At 37.8% G+C, this 16,392-nt stretch overlaps 1 protein-coding gene and 1 pseudogene across 6 annotated transcripts in view; both read left to right on the forward strand.

Annotated features, from left to right (window-relative positions):
- Nucleotides 1-16,392, forward strand: part of HPSE2 (heparanase 2 (inactive)) — a 716,512-nt gene that overhangs the window by 122,980 nt on the left and 577,140 nt on the right. The window lies entirely within an intron of this gene.
- On the forward strand, nt 2,231-3,630 carry LOC103351413 (RNA-binding protein 12-like; annotated as a pseudogene).

A 16,392-nucleotide genomic window follows, 5' to 3' on the forward strand; every position in this document is an offset into this window, starting at 1 on the left:
CAGCTGCCTTCTTAACAGAAACCCTACAGGGTAAAAGAGAATGTCAAGATACAGTCCAAATCTTATGAGAAGAAAAAATCAACCCAGAATACAGTGCCTTCCAAAGCTCTCATTTATGAATGAAGGTGAGATAAAGATCTCCCATAGCAAACAGAAAGTGAAAGAATTTGTTAGCACTTGTGCAGCCTTAAGGATGTGCTACACATGGAAACACAGAAACATGGTCATCACTGTGCAAGAAGATGAAGGCAGAAAAACACCCAGTAAAAATGCAAAGGAAATCCAAAGTAAACAATAAGAATATTTACGGAAAATAACAGGGCAATTAATTGCTTATTAATAGTCACCTTGAGGGGCTGGCACTGTGGCATAGAGGGTAAATCCGCTGCCTGCAGTGCTTGCATCCCATATGGGCACCAGTTTGTATCCCAGATGCTCCACTTCTGATCCAGCTCTCTGCAATGGCCTGGGAAAGCAGTAGAAAATGGCCCAAGTCCTTGGGCCCCTGCACCTGCATGGGAGACCTGGAAGAAGCTCCTGGCTCCTGGCTTCGGATCGGCACAGCTCTGGCCCTTTCAGCCAACTGGGGAGTGAACCATCGGATGGAAGACTCTCTCTCTCTCTGCCTCTCCTTCTCTCTCTGTGTAGCTCTGAGTTTCAAATAAATAAATAAATTAAAAACAGTCACCTTGAATGTAAATGGCCTTAACTCTCCCCTTAAAAGATACAGACTGGCTGAATGAATTAAAAACCAAGACATCTATTTGCTGCCTACAAGAAACATATCTCATTAACAGTGCACAGAGACCAAAAGCGAAAGGATAGAAAAAGATATTCCATGCTAACAGAAACCCAAAAAGAGCTGATGTAGCCATCCTGATATCAGAAAAAATAGACTTTAACACAAAAACTATTAAAAGAGACAAAGAAGGGGACTATATAATGATTAAGGGATCAACTCAACAGGAAGTTAGGACTATAATAATTGTATATGCACCCAATGCTAGGGCACCTGGCTATTTAAAAGAGATGTTAATAGGGCTGAACTACTGACCATTAAGATTTAGGATAAAGTATCTGTAATCAAGATGTGTGGTATTGGCCGGTGCCACAGCTCACTTGGCTAATCCTCTGCCTGTGGCACCAGCACTCCGGATTCTAGTCCTGGTTGGGGTGCTGGATTCTGTCCCGGTTGCTCCTCTTCCAGTCCAGCTCTCTGCTGTGGCCTGGGAGGGCAGTGGAGGATGGCCCAAGTGCTGGGCCCTGCACTCGCATGGGAGACCAGGAGAAGCACCTGGCTCCTGGCTTCAGATCGGTGCAGCGCCGGCTGTAGTGGCCATTTTGGGGGTGAACCAATGGAAGGAAGACCTTTCTCTCTGTCTCTCTCTCTCTCATTGTCCACTCTACCTGTCAAAAAAAAGATGTGTGGTTTTAGTGAAAGAAAGACAGTTGGACAGAGCAGAACAGAATATAGAGCCCAGAAGTAGATCCACAAATTTATTGATCTTCAACAAAGGAGCCAAGGCAACTTGGTGGAGAAAAGATGCTGGGAAATGGTTGTTGAACAACTGTACATCCACATACAGAAATATAATGAATATAGAAAGGTATCCTATGTCTTTCATAAAAATGAAATAAATAAGGATCATGGGCCTAAATGTAAAATGTTAAGGTGTAAAATTTCTAAAATATAAGATAAAAATATATAACATAGGAGAAAATCCAGGCAACTTGAGTTTATTGTTTGTCAGGTGCATGATCCATGAGAGAAAAAAATGAAGAAGTTTTGGGACTTCTTTAAAATTAAATTATTCTCTGAAAAAGACACTTTTTTTTATTTGACAGAGTTAGACAGTGTGAGAGAGAGACAGAGAAAGGTCTTCCTTCTGTTGGTTCACCCCCCAAATGGCTGTTGCGGCTGGAGCTATGCCAGTCCGAAGCCAGGAGCCAGGTGCTTCCTCCTGGTCTCCTATGTGGGTGCAGGGGCCCAAGCACTTGGGCCATCCTCCACTGCCTTCCTGGGCCACAGAAGGGAGCTGGACTGGAAGAGGAGCAACCGGGACTAGAACAGGTGCTCATATGGGATGCCAGTGCCACAGGCGGAGGATTAACCGAGTGAGCCAAGTGAGCCATGGTGCCGGCCCCAAAAAGACACTGTTAATAGAATGATTAGCTAGGTACAGAAATACTTTGAACTCTTAATTATTTTAATTTAGAATAAAATAAAATTATGTTTAATTTGTTCAGAAATGAGGCTGACTATAAGGCTGCTTTGTGTCGTCATAAACAATACATGGGCAATTGCTTTATTCAAGTTCATCCAATTACTAAGAAAGGTATGCTAGAAAAGATAGATATGATTCGAAAAAGACTGCAGAACTTCATCTATGACCAGAGGGAAATGATGTTAAATCCGGAGGGAGATGTCAACTCTGCCAAAGTTTGTGCTCACATAACAAATATTCCATTCAGCATTATCAAGATGGATGTTCTTCAGTTCCTAGAAGGAATTCCAGTGGATGAGAATGCTGTACATGTTCTTGTTGATAACAATGGGCAAGGTCTAGGACAGGCATTGGTTCAATTTAAAAATGAAGATGATGCATGTAAGTCTGAACACTTACACCATAAAAAACTTAATGGGAGAGAAGCTTTTGTTCATGTAGTTTCCCTAGAAGATATGAGAGAAATTGAGAAAAATCCCCAGACCAAGGAAAAAAGGGGTTAAAGGTGCCTGTGCCAGGTAATCCTGCAGTACCAGGATTGCCCAGTGCAGGAATGCCCAGTGCAGGAATGCCCAGTGCGGGAATGCCTGGTGCGGGAATGCCTGGCGTGGGAATGTCCAGTACGGCACTACCCGGCGCAGGAATGCCTGGTGCGGTAATGCCTGGTTCAGGAGTGCCCAGTGGAGGATTGCCCAGTGCAGGAATGCCTAGTACAGGATGTAAAGAGCATCCCTTCTTGACTGTAGGATCAAAGGAGGCCAACAATGGGCCTCCATTTAACTTTCCTGGTAATTTTGCTGGGTCGAATACCTTTGGGCCACCACTCCCTCCTCCAGGATTAGGAGGGGCCTTTGGTGATGGTAGGCCTGGTATGCCTTCAGTTGGAAGCAGTGGTTTGCCTGGTCTAGGATTGGATGTTCCCGGTTTTGGAGGCGGACCAAATAATTTAAGTGGGCCTTCAGGATTTGGAGGGGGTCCTCAGAATTTTGGAAATGGCCCTGGTAGTTTAGGTGGCCCTCCTGGCTTTGGAAGTGGCCCTCCTGGTCTTGGAAGTGCCCCTGGGCATTTGAGCAGGCCACCAGCCTTTGGGCCTGGGCCCGGGCCTGGGCCTGGCCCAGTCCATACTGGTGGTCCCCCTGAGTTTGGATCTAGTTCTGGAAAACCAGGACCTACAGTAATTAAAGTGCAGAACATGCCCTTCACTGTGTCTATTGATGAGATTTTAGATTTCTTTTATGGCTATCAGGTAATCCCAGGCTCAGTGTGTTTAAAATACAATGAAAAAGGTATGCCCACGGTTTAGGCCATGATGGCTTTTGAATCTCGAGATGAAGCCACAGCTGCTGTCATTGACCTAAATGACAGATCTATAGGCTCGAGAAAAGTAAAACTTATATTAGGATAGCCGTTCACATCAGCTCTTTATAGGGTAGATCTTCATATTGCTGTGACTAATGCATCCAGATTGTTTTCCTAGTATTTCCAGGTTAGAACCTGTGGATTATTTCAATTGCATATAGATTGGTTTCCATAACATAGAGCATTGTTGACTGTTTACAGAAGACTCATGATCGGGATAAACATTGCTGTATGTTACTGTAAAGCTCTCTGGAGAGAACAAAAAATGATTCTGACATACCATTAGAGAAACCATTTGTAAAACTCAAGCTACCACATAAGCTTATCAAGGAGTCTAGATTGGCTTTGTTTTACACCATATGGGATGAAGAAAATAGAAATGTCAGTAGAGCTGTTTGAGGGTGCTCTTGCCAGCTGCGGAAAAATAAGTTGGCTACTCTTGGAATTTGGTTTAAAGCTGGACAGATTTGCCTTGTAGGTTCAAAGTTTTGTCTAAAGTCCTCATTTTCTTTAAAACCAAATAAAATCTCTGAATACAGAAAAAAAAAGAAATTCTCTTCCCCTTTTCTCTACATATGCTGTAGTATGTATTTCAAAAGTGAAGTTGCTGATTCTTTCCACACTAGTAATGGTTTACAGAAGAAAAGGTGACTAATGATTTGATGCTTTTGTGAATCTTTTTGGTAATTTCAGTAGGATTTTTGGGTTTTCTAACTTGAATTAAGAGAGATAGAATTAAAGTAGCATTTTTTTCTGTCATCAGATCATTAGTGTAATTTTGTATAATAATGACCTTTTTTCAAGTGAAAATTTTCATTTATCCTGAGCATATTTCCCCAGAATTACCATTTTCTCACTCCATTTGTGAAAATTAGACTTTATACATCTTTGTATAGTGGAGCATTACTTCTCCATTAATCTCACCCTTTTTCCAGAGCATTGAAGTCATACTTTATATTAGGACCAAGAAGAATTCTCATCGTTCTATTTTCCTAAAGCAGCAAGGACATATTATACCTTTCAAGGATGGAATTTTATACATACTTTTAGGAGCAGTTTCCACATTTGTGCTGTGGCTACCACTCCAGTCTCTTCAGAGAGTATTTAGGGCTGAAGAGTTAACCAGGAGCTGAGAATACAATTTTGTTTTTGAGTGGTTAAAAAAAAAAAAAGAAAAAACCAAACTAACATCCTTGTGTTTAGTTAGGTAAGTATTATGATATTTAAAAGACATTTGCTAATGATACAGACTTTTTTTTTGCTGGAATGTGATTTGTGGAGAACTGATTGATCTGCCTGCGTTAAAGATTTTTTTATTTAAGGGTCGGTGCTGTGGTGTAGCAGGTAATGCTGCCATTGGCAGTACCAGTATCCCATATGGACACCGGTTCATGTCCTGGCTGCTCCACTTCTGATCCAACTAGCTTCTGGTGTGGCTGGGAAAGCAACAGAGGATGGCCCAAGTGCTTGGGTCCCTGTACCCACATGGGAGACCTGAAAGAAGCTCCTGTCTCCTCACTTCCATCAGGCCTAGTTCTAGCTGTTGCGGCCATTGGGGACTGAACCAATCTTTCTGTCTCTCCCTGTCCCTCTCTATAACTCTGCATCAGGAATGAATGAATGAATAAGTAAATAAATAAATCTTTAAAAAGAAGATTTTTTTATTTATATTACTCTTTCCCTTCTCAATCACTGACTCCAAGCCTGTATTTCTTGATCCTCCATATGAGCAGACTCAGAAAACCTGATTTTCATGAGAACTCACATAATCAACCAGTTTCATGTTCAATAATGATGTTTACTACTTTAATTTCTTCCAACATTTTTGTTGTATATGTGACAGTTTCAAAATTATTTTTCATGAGCTGAAATACCTAACACAGTGTATGAAGAAATTTTCTTCATGTAATATTCAACCTGTTTGTGAAAGGGGAAAATTGAATAGAACAGGGTCTACATTGGTTATACAGCCAGAACTCATTTTGGAGTGTTTGGTAGGTATTGAATGTTGCCACTTTTGTTCTTGAGAAGAACATTTTTCTTGAGAAGAAGAGGGAATAAAGAGAACTCCATCCAGCGCAAGAGTTTCCTGTTTAGCATTATCATCCCATTATTGGAGTCACCCTGTTTTAGCTGGGAAATAATCTGTTCTACCCTCAGGGACTTGTTTGCCTTGCTGAAGTCATAATTTCAGCATTTAGTACTCCAGGCAAGGATTCCAAGTAACTCATAAAAAGCTAACCAGATAAAAAATTTCCAAATTAGATAATTTTTTGGCTGCAAGGGTTATTAGAATTTAATTCTAACCCTGTCACGTTAAAGGGAGTTAAACTGAGGCTACTTGTTCATACAGTTGCCTATGTGGGAATAAATCCAAACTTTGGATTCTTGAGTTCATTGTTCTTCCCACTACTGTAAAATGATTTCTGTCCTGGAAATGTAATAATGTTTTGCCTAACTGAAAAAGAATTATGCAAGTATATAATTAAAGACTTAGTTCAGGGGTTGGCGCTGTGGCTCACTTGGTTAATCCTCTGCCTGCAGCGCCAGCATCCCATATGGGCGCCAGGTTCTAGTCCCAGTTACTCCTCTTCCAGTCCAGCTCTCTGCTGTGGCCAAGGAAGGCAGTGGACAAGTGCTTGGGCCCCTGCACCCGCATGGGAGACCAGGAGGAAGCACCTGGCTCCTGGCTTTGGATCAGCATAGCTCCGGCCTAACAGCCATTTGGGGGGTGAACCAATGGAAGGAAGACCTTTCTCTCTGTCTCTCTCTCTCTATCTGTCAAAATAAAAGAAAGAAGACTTAGTTCATATATATGTATATGTATATCTGTGTGTACATATATTGTTTGAAGGTCTGCTCTTTTAATGCAGAAATAGCAACCCATTCAGCCATAGATGAGTCTATGTAACTAACAAACATATCCATGACCACACATGAAGGATAGTGCTTTACTTTTATTATGGTAGCAAATAGGGAAGGATTTTACTAAGTGCATATTTTACCTGAGTCTTGAAGGAATAATATGAAGATTTAAGATGTCTGAGAGGATCTAGTTTAATTTTATTGCAAATGGGATATAAACTTAACTCTTTATATCCTTCTGCCATTTTCAAGTCCCTGTAGTTAAAGCATCATGGGAAAATCTAATTTAAGAAACCACATCACACTAAGAGGACTGACACTACTTAGATAAATCTAAGAATATGTTTTATCAGTTTTTCAGTCTTTTATATTTAATTTTGGTGGCTAGATGGTAGTTGCAACTGTGATCTTTTTTAGAATAATGATTAGACTTTAGGAATGTTGGATAATGAACAGAAAAATATCCCTTTGTCATATGATTGTCATCTTTAATAGAATTGTTTAGGAGATAATATAAATTAACTATTAAATTTCCTATTGAGAAATTGGAAAACATTTCTAAATTACTATTAGGGGCATACTGTGTTACTAAAATCAACTCATTTTTGGTGTGTGTTCTCTAAACAGTGTCTTCTCTATGTCTTACTATAGGTTGCCACAGGTCACTTTTAATGCCTTCTCTCTTTAGTTTATGACTATTAGTTTGAAGTCAATACTTAGTTGAAATACTGTTATACTATCTGTCAGGTCATGATATGCTTTCAGCAGGCAAACACTCCAGCACAAGTCAGTTTCAGACTGCCTAGTTTCTTGTCATTGTATTTGATTTCAGTTGCTTGCTTTCTAGCAGCTCAAAATGACAATTATCTTCTTTTAACTCTGCTGTAGCTATTATCTGTATTTGAAGAGAAGGCACGGGATGTCACCTGTTTCAACTGTTTTTATTTCCTTCATCTTGCAAGAAACAGCCTGTTTTATTTTACAGGAGTTAGTTCTGTATTTTTATACCATGTTTAAAAAAGCAAAATAGATTTAAGCTGCGATAAGCTGTTTGCACCTATTTCTGTTTTGCTTCTCAATAGAATATTAATATTCACAGAAAACTAACAGGATGCCTTCCTAGAATGATGAACAGGAAATACATAGTGTTCACTTTATTTCCTTTCTTCATTCCAAGAAAAATATGCTAAAGGAGCAAATTCCTGAGGGGTACATGTTGAATGTCAATCTAGAAGCTCATAAGCTTCCATAAAAATTCCAGTAATTATGCTGTTGGTATTTTGAGTACTGTTTAATAAACCAAGCATTTATTAACTGAAAATCAAATGTATAAATGGTACATTACTAGGTGCCATGGATAAAAATAAATTAAATATATGTTCTTAATTTCCAGGGTAGCTTACATAAACTATGTTAAATAGTGATTTAAAATGCATGTCAATATAAAAATAACATTTAGAGTTACAAAATTAATAGGAAAATGTAAAATTAAGTTGTTATAATTTATGCTTAGTGTTGATTGAGGTAGAGGAGGGCATGAGTTTTTAAGGAAATGTGTCTATATAGAGTGCATTCATTCACATTCCAAATTAGAATGGGAATATGGAGATAAATTGTTAAGAAATGATAAAGAGTTAGAAAACCAATGGCAGGAAAAAACTTAAAATATAAGACTAGAAACTGATTATGGGCAGGAATTGTGATCCAGCAAGTTCAGCTACTTTTTAGGATACCTGCATCCTATTTTGGAGTTGCTGGTTCTTAGTCCCAGCTATCCGTGCTGGTGTGCCCCGGGAAACAGACAGCAGATGATGGCCCAAGTACTTGGGATCCTGCCACCCTTGTGGGATTCCCAGATTGAGTTCTTGGCTCTTTGCTCAGGCCTGACTAAGCCCCAGCTGTTGCAGGCATTTGGGGAGCAAACGAGGGGATGGAAGATTCTCTCTCCCTCTCCTCTCCTCCCCATCTACTCTGTCTTTCCAAAAAAAAAAAAAAAAAAAAAGAAACTGATTAATATTGAGAGCTATTTTTAATCTTTCAGAACTAAGGATTATGTTTAAGAGAAAGTTTATTATTCTATTTCAAAAGCTGCCTAAACTCTTTCTAAATTCATATCATATAAACATCAGAGAAAAAGATACAGAACGTTTTCTAGAAAAAGTAGTAAAGAGTAGTAAATTCTTAAAGGCCAGCAGGAGTAGAATTCTGATTTTAACATCAACAGTGGGACCCTGGAAAATAACTAAACCACTTTAAGCCTTACCTTCTGAAACTATAAAGTGGCATAGTAATAGTATCTACCTCATAGGATTGTTGTGAAGATTAAGTAGTGTGAATGTTTAGGGCTTAAAATAATGTCCAGTTTATAGTAAGCCATAAGTAAGCGGCAACCATTATGAATCTTATATCGCTAAAGCTTGAAAAAAATTTTAAAATATAATAATAATGTGCTTTATTTTAATGTTGCTTTCTTCTTATATTAAAATCAGAATTGTTCTTCTTATATAAACTCTCGAGAATCCTAGCATTTTAGTCAGATTTTGCATGTTAAAAATGTTATTAAAATAGTTTTAATAAAATATCATTAAATTCCCATATGAATTATCCCCAAACCCTAGTGAAATCTACATCAATACAATGGTTATCATAAAGTGGAGATTATTCTCAGGATTTTTTTTTTTTTTGGTTGTTGTTAAAGACATTTCAAAACAGATTTCCAGTAAGTGATAGACTAAGTGGTAGACTGTTTCAACAGATTTTAAGAACCGAGACTTTTTGCAAACCTAAATACAACAGGCAGTTTTAATAATTTTTAGTGATGACGTAGTAGATGGAATTAAGGACAAAAGAGGTAGATAAGTTCTTGTCTGGTATACCGATTAACTATGTATTTAAGGGAATAGTTTAAAAAATATTGCAAAGTTTTTATTACTATTGAAAGAAGTTTGTAACTTTATATCATCAGATAAAATTTTGACCCTTTGTTGATTTAGTTAATGGAGATACTTTAAACTGATTTAGTTAATGGAGATACTTTAAATTGTGAAAAGAGAATATTAGAGTTTATCACAAAAAAAAGTCACAGAACTAATTGAATAACTCATTTATTTTCCAGACTTTTTGGAGTAACCTATCAAAATTTTAGGCTGAAATTGTGGTTCAGTGAGTTATGCTGCTTGCTTACAATGCCATCATCCCATAGTGGAATGCAGTTCAAGTTCCCACTACTTTGCTTCCAACCCCACTTCTTGATACTGTGCCTGGGAAGGCAGTGGAAGATGGCCCAAGTGTTTGGCCCCTGTAGTTTTTGCCAGTCATGTGGGAGACAAGGATGGAGTTCCTTGCTCCTGGCTCCACCTGTCCTGGTTGTTGCAGCCATTTGAGGAGTTAACCAGCAGAGGAAGATCTCTTTCTCTTTCTCTCTATTGTTCTGTCTTTCCAATGAATAAAAGAAATCTTTTAAAAAAGACAAACTTTCTAATTACTAAAATGACCAAATGTCTCTTGTAAACGGGGATTTACTCTTTAGCTTTGTAAGGACTCTAGAAATATAAATGTTCTTTAAAAAAATGCCTATTTCAAAAATTACTTTTTCCGTTGGTCATAGTAGATACAAAACTAGTGAGCTGAGCTGTCTCTGTCCCCTACGGGAAGCACAAAAGCAAACAGTAATGTTGCTCCTTTTCAAACCAGTATTCAGGTGTATTGGTAAGGAGGACTTAACAACTTGGCCTTGTGCTGATCGTTAACTATGTACTGGTTGATAACTGGTGAGCTACAATTTGTGGATATATCTTTAGGCAATATATTGGAAATGGTATAAATCTTGATGTAACTTTGGACTCAGTCTAGTCAGGACCTGGTGGTCCACTTTACCTGGCATAGCTTTACCTTGGCTCCCACTGTGCTGTGTTTGTTTCAGGTCTCTGCCATCTATTGAAGATAGCCCTGAGCCAGCTTCTTAGAGGTTTCATTTTAGGTTTGCCTTGCTCCTCACCATAGAAAATCCTATGTGATGATTACTATCTTGTGACCTTCTTATTCTTTCTTCAGGGTATGTGAAAACCTTTGCGTTTACTCAAGAATGCTTTTTAAAATTTGCTCTGTGGGAAAAAAAGAAGAGAAAACCACTCAAGCCCAGTTCCCACAATTTAGAGAAAACACAATTCCTTGAAAACACTTCAGTGTTTCATAATATGGATGGTCCTAAATGCAAAAGCTTAAATCAGTTGACTGATAAGAATATATAAAATATAGATAATATAGAATGATGTTTAAAATAAAATAGAAGGGAACCATTTTTTAAGAAAGTTTTAACACCAGGACTTTTATGAATTCCGGATATCATATGTTTTCCCTAATCTGAGGTAACTAATAGAGTACCTAAAATGCAATGTATTGGAGTGAAATGAACATTTTGAGATTTGATGATTATTTATAGCCTTTATCACTTCCATTGAGGAACAGTGTTTTTTTTTTTTTCTTCTTCACACTATGTGTTGCACTCTTTTACTTAGTGAAGGGTTAATTATACAATGATTAAATAAACTGAAAATAGAGCTTTGTAAAAATTAAGGTGTAGGAACGTGAGGGGGAAGAGGAAAAAGGGTTGGAGCTTGGACTGGGGGAGGGTAGGGTAGGAAGTATCACTTTCCCAAATCTGTATATATGAAGTACATGATACTTATATAACTTAAATAAAATTAAAAAAAATAAAAAATTAGAAACTTACTTAGTAACACTAAACCTCATTTTTCTCATCTTTGAAACAGATAAACAATTATTTCCTACCACATAGGATAGTTGTGAGGACTAAATATGTAAATTCACATAGGAAAGAACCTGGTGAGTCATACTCAGTAAATTTAGTAATACTGTTATTAGATAAGAGAATGGTCATATTTTAATAATGTACCATTGTATAATTATTCAGGGGAGTGTTATACAGATATTGTATAATGTTATACAGCTATTTATGGGATTATTTTAATGAAATATAAAAATATGGCATAATGTTAAGAGAAAAACATCATATACAAAACTATATAATGAATTATCTCAGTTTTTTTTTTCAAAAAGGATTAAATGACTTTTATAAAGACTTCAAGAAGAACTATCAAAACCACTTTATGTGTGAGCGGTATTATGGGGGATTTAAATTTTATTCTTTATGTGTTTGTGTCTGAACTTTGCTCATACAGTAAAAACACAGTTTCAAATTGTACCATAGGCAAAACCACACTATGTTGTACACAATAAAAGTACTTTAAAATGTGATTTGGATTGCATTGAATTTGTAAACTGCTTTTGGTAGTATGGACATTTTTATGATGTGGATTCTTCCAATCCATGAACATGGAAAAATTTCCCTACTTTTACTGTCTCCTAATACTTTCTTTAGTGTTTTATAATTTTAATTTTAGAGAAAGTTTATTCCTAGGTATTTAATCTTTTTGGAGCTGTTGTGAATGGGACAGATCTTAAAAGTTCTTTCTCAGCCATGGCATTGTCTGTGTATACAATGCTTTTGATTTTTTTGTGTTCATTTTGTATCCTGCCACTTTACCAAACTATTTTATGAGCTCCAATAGTCTCTTAGTGGAATCTTGGATTCCCTCTATAATGAATCATGTCATCTGCAAATAGGGGTAGTTTGATTTCCTCCTTCCCAATTTACATCTCTTTGATTGCTTTTTCTTGCCTAATGGCTCTAGCTAAAGCTTCCAGTACTGTATTGAATAGCAGTGGTGAGAGTGGGCATCCTTGTCTGGTTCCAGTTCTCAATGGGAATGCTTCCAGCTTTTTCCCATTCCATAGGATTTGTCATAAATTGCCTTGATTGTGTTGAGGAATGTTCCTTCTATACCTAAATTGCTCAAGGTTTTCATTATGAAAGGATGTTGTATTTTATCAAATGCTTTCTCTGCATCTATTGAGACAACTATATGGTTTTTTAAAGACTTATTTATTTGAGAGGTAGAGTTACAGACAGAGGGAGAGACAGAAAGATCTTGCAGTTTTTGACCACTTCTCCCAGTAGAAGATGGCTAAAGTGTTGTCAAGTGATATCTAAGATTAGGTTATTAAAGGCCACAAAAATTCCATTGATTATTTTGCTCTCTTAAGGGTCTCTCTGTAGCAGGGGTGGGGAAGTTTTTTCTGCCAAGGACCATTTGGGTATTTATAACATCATCAACAGACCATACAAAATTATCAACTTAAAATCAGCCTGCTATAGATTTATTTAATTTCAAATCGTACTTGCAGTTGCTTTGGCAGGGTCATACCAAATGATTTCATATACTTTATATGGCCCATGCGCCAGACGTTCTCCACTCCTATTCTATGGTCTCTATCATTTGGAACCCAGTCATCCGATTAGGAGAAGCCCAAGTCACATTAGGCCTAGCTCAGTTCAATCTTTAAGTCTCCCGTCCTGAGGACCAGAAATGTGAGTGAGAAAGCCAGGATAATCTGGCATGCGACCTGCACTGTCGCACAGGGAGTCACATTCTAAAAGACTCTTGGTCTTTTAAGTCTTTTAAGTTGAGGCTTCATGCTCTAGCTGCTTTAAAGTTCTTTTGTAAAATTATTTTAGTTTATTTATTTACTTTTTTTTTGACAAGCAGAGTGGACAGTGAGAGAGAGAGACAGAGAGAAAGGTCTTCCTTTTCTGTTGGTTCACTCCCCAATGGCCGCTGCGGCCGGCGTGCTGCAGCTGGCGCACCGCGCTGATCCGAAGCCAGGAGCCAGGTGCTTTTCCTGGTCTCCCATGCGGGTGCAGGGCCCAAGCACTTGGGCCATCCTCTACTGCTCTCCCGGGCCACAACAGAGAGCTGGCCTGGAAGAGGGGCAACTGGGATAGAATCCGGCGCCCTGACCGGGACTAGAACCCGGTTTGCTGGTGCCGCAGGCGGAGGATTAGCCTATTGAGCCGCGGCGCCGGCTGCTTTAAAATTCTTAATGCTTTTATTTTTTAATCTGTGTTGTATAAATGAAGTTCAGTGAGACAGTAGGATGTGTGTGAGCAGAGGGGATGCATACAATATGCGTGTCTGCCACAGTTCCTTGTTGTCACATTAGCATATAGCATCCATGATACCTACTGCACAGTTTGTATAACATGCTTACCTTATACTAAGGCCCTGTGCTTAAAGTGGCTCTGTTGTTGGCTTAGCAGCCTGCAGTTGCTGTCTTGAAATTCTTCATGTTTATCTTTAATGATGATGATGGTGATGATACAGTTTCCTAAAGCTACCAATTCACTTTTGGACAATTTTACTGTGAAGTTCTTCCATATGGCAAATTAAAACATATTCCCACTTAAATTATATTATAGTTAATCCTTCTTCCATAGCTCTTTAAATGTCTACAGGCAATGACAAAGTCTATCATTTGTAGTCTATAAAAGTTATTGCACATCTTTTTTTTTTTTTTAAATGATGGTGGTAATAAAAGGAAAGGAAGGGCTAACTATGTGCAGTTACCATGTCAGAAAGGATGTTAACCCTAACCTAAACCTAACCTTCACTGGCAAGAAACAAATTGGAAAATTCTAAAATGCTTGCATACTAGAAAGTCAAATAGATTTCATGCATTTAGTGTAGCAGTTGGAAACTCCCCAAAAGACTTTGGAGACTATTATGATGAAATAATTCATGAACACAATTATTAAGTGAGAAATAGTGGAGGAAAACATTGCTGCATAGCCTATTCTATCTTTGCTACAGTTGAGCACTCCAGTTAAACTCCTGAATGGTGAGCATTCAGTCTGCTGCTGTTACTTCCTAAAAAATTCACAGCTAAGGTGGTTGCTTAGTCTGTTACAGCAGAGCAGGCATCCTTTTAACACCCACGGTATATATCTAATGCTGGCTACATTCTTAGACCATACAAACTTAAACAGAAAAAGTTAGGAATTGAGAAATAGTTGACTAGGATGTTGGCTCCACAAGGGTGGAGACTTTGTCATTTTTGCTTAATACTAAATTTCTAATGCCTAATGCATACCAAGCACACATTTTGTTGAATGAATGAAAAAACAATTCACAGGGAGAGCAAACACCATTAGTTATGCTATTATTTTCCACTATTTCCTAGGAACCCCAGGTCCTAATTTAAGTCCTAAAGCTTTAGCATGTAAAATTTTAAAATGCCAAATGCCAACTGTCTAAATGTCAAAAGCTAGATCATGTCACTTGGTGCAAAATAAAGAAATGTGATTTATATGTATATAAATACATAAAAGCAGAAGAGTCAGTAGATGCAAAGTTATCCTGCAATGCTGAGAGAACTTTTAACTAGAGATCTTGACTTTGAGATTCTACAACTGAAACAAGATTTAAGGAATGGAGAAGATGTTGAGAGGAATAGTTTTGGGAAATATATTGTACTTTGAAATCCAAAAGAAAACAGACATATTCGATCCACAAAAGCTGAGTGTTTAAGAATTTAAAGATATATTACAAAAATACTGGCAAGTGATTGTTTCACTGAGAATGGGACAAAAAGAACAGTCTTCAGTTAAACAGGAAGGTTTTTAGACCAAAAAAAAATCAGAATTCATATTTCAAGGGAAATGAAACACTGACAACAGCTACCAAAAGAAATATGGATTCTTATAACCTGCAGAATTTCATGAAAAGAGAGCCATCCTTCTAACATCATCCCAGTGGATTTCTGCTGAAAGAAAAGTGTGAGCTAGATATCTCAAGGTCAGTGTTCTACAAACATTTATTCAAGTTCATCTGTGAAAAATTGGAATATTTTTAAGTGTCTAAAGTAAATAACATATAATAGGTCTAGGAGATCTTTTTAAAACTTTCCTGCTTCACTTTTTATAAGATCTTACATTTAGATAGCATTTTGTATATTTCACCTTTATTTTATATGGCATGGCACCCCAGATTTTTTACCTAAGCTGGAAATATTAAAAAGTCAGGGGCTGTCGAACCAAGTTCTCCATCCCTTCTCAACTATTTTTCATTTCTTTTTCATGGAAAGAGGTATTTGTTGAGAGAGACTCTTGAGTTTTGTTTCCTGCAATAAACATATTTTTGGGGTTAACAATAGAAAAGAAAACGTCTAGAAGGAAGAACAGAAGTCAAAGAAAAGATGTAAATTTTGCCAAAGGCTGAAAATCCACAAAGCTATAGGGGTGGACATGAAAGTCTTACTTTTTTTTTTTTTAAATAACTTTAAGATTTTCTACCAAGAGTCACTTCAGGCCCAATTTCCATCTGGAATGGAAGACAAAAGCTATTGGGAAAAGGTTGCCATTCACATCCAGTTTAGAAGTCCAAATTTGTTGGCTGGTGCTCTTCGCAGTGAGAATCATAAAACACAATTCCTGCATGTCCTGAAGTAAATGCTAGGCATAGTAGTACTTCAGCATGTCAACAGAATGCCACAGAGAAGCATTTGCTTTTCTTGATAACCAATGCATTTAAGTGCATATTTTCAATTCCAGAAAACTAAGGACAAAACAATGATTTCAGACTTTCCCCCTTTTAGGAAAGTGTTATGGGGGCGGGGAAGAAATGAAAGTGTAAAGTGACCTTTTTATTCACGGAAATAGGTATTGGTCCCTTTCACTAACAAAACATAAGGTGCACATTAGTTCTCAGGTAGATCAATTTTCCTCACACAAGAAGGATCCAAATGTTCTCAAAGTATGGGTTTTCCCTTCCACTCAGAGGGGTTTTAAAGTGTTTGTTTACTTATTTATTTGAAAGTCATAGAACAAGAGAGAGACAGAGATAGAAAGCAATGTCCCACCTGCTGGTTCAGTCCCCAAATACTCCAAATAGCCAAGTGTGGGCCATGCTGAAGCCAGAAGCTGAGGAACTGAATCCAGGCCTCTCACGTGGGTGGCAGGGATCCACTTACGTCATCACCTGCTGCTCCTCAGCGTGCATGTAAGCAGAAGTTGGAATCAGGAGCT

The sequence above is a fragment of the Oryctolagus cuniculus genome, chromosome 15, assembly GCF_051225735.1.
Source record: "Oryctolagus cuniculus isolate XC-2025 breed Fujian yellow rabbit chromosome 15, ASM5122573v1, whole genome shotgun sequence".
Classification (NCBI taxonomy): domain Eukaryota; kingdom Metazoa; phylum Chordata; class Mammalia; order Lagomorpha; family Leporidae; genus Oryctolagus; species Oryctolagus cuniculus.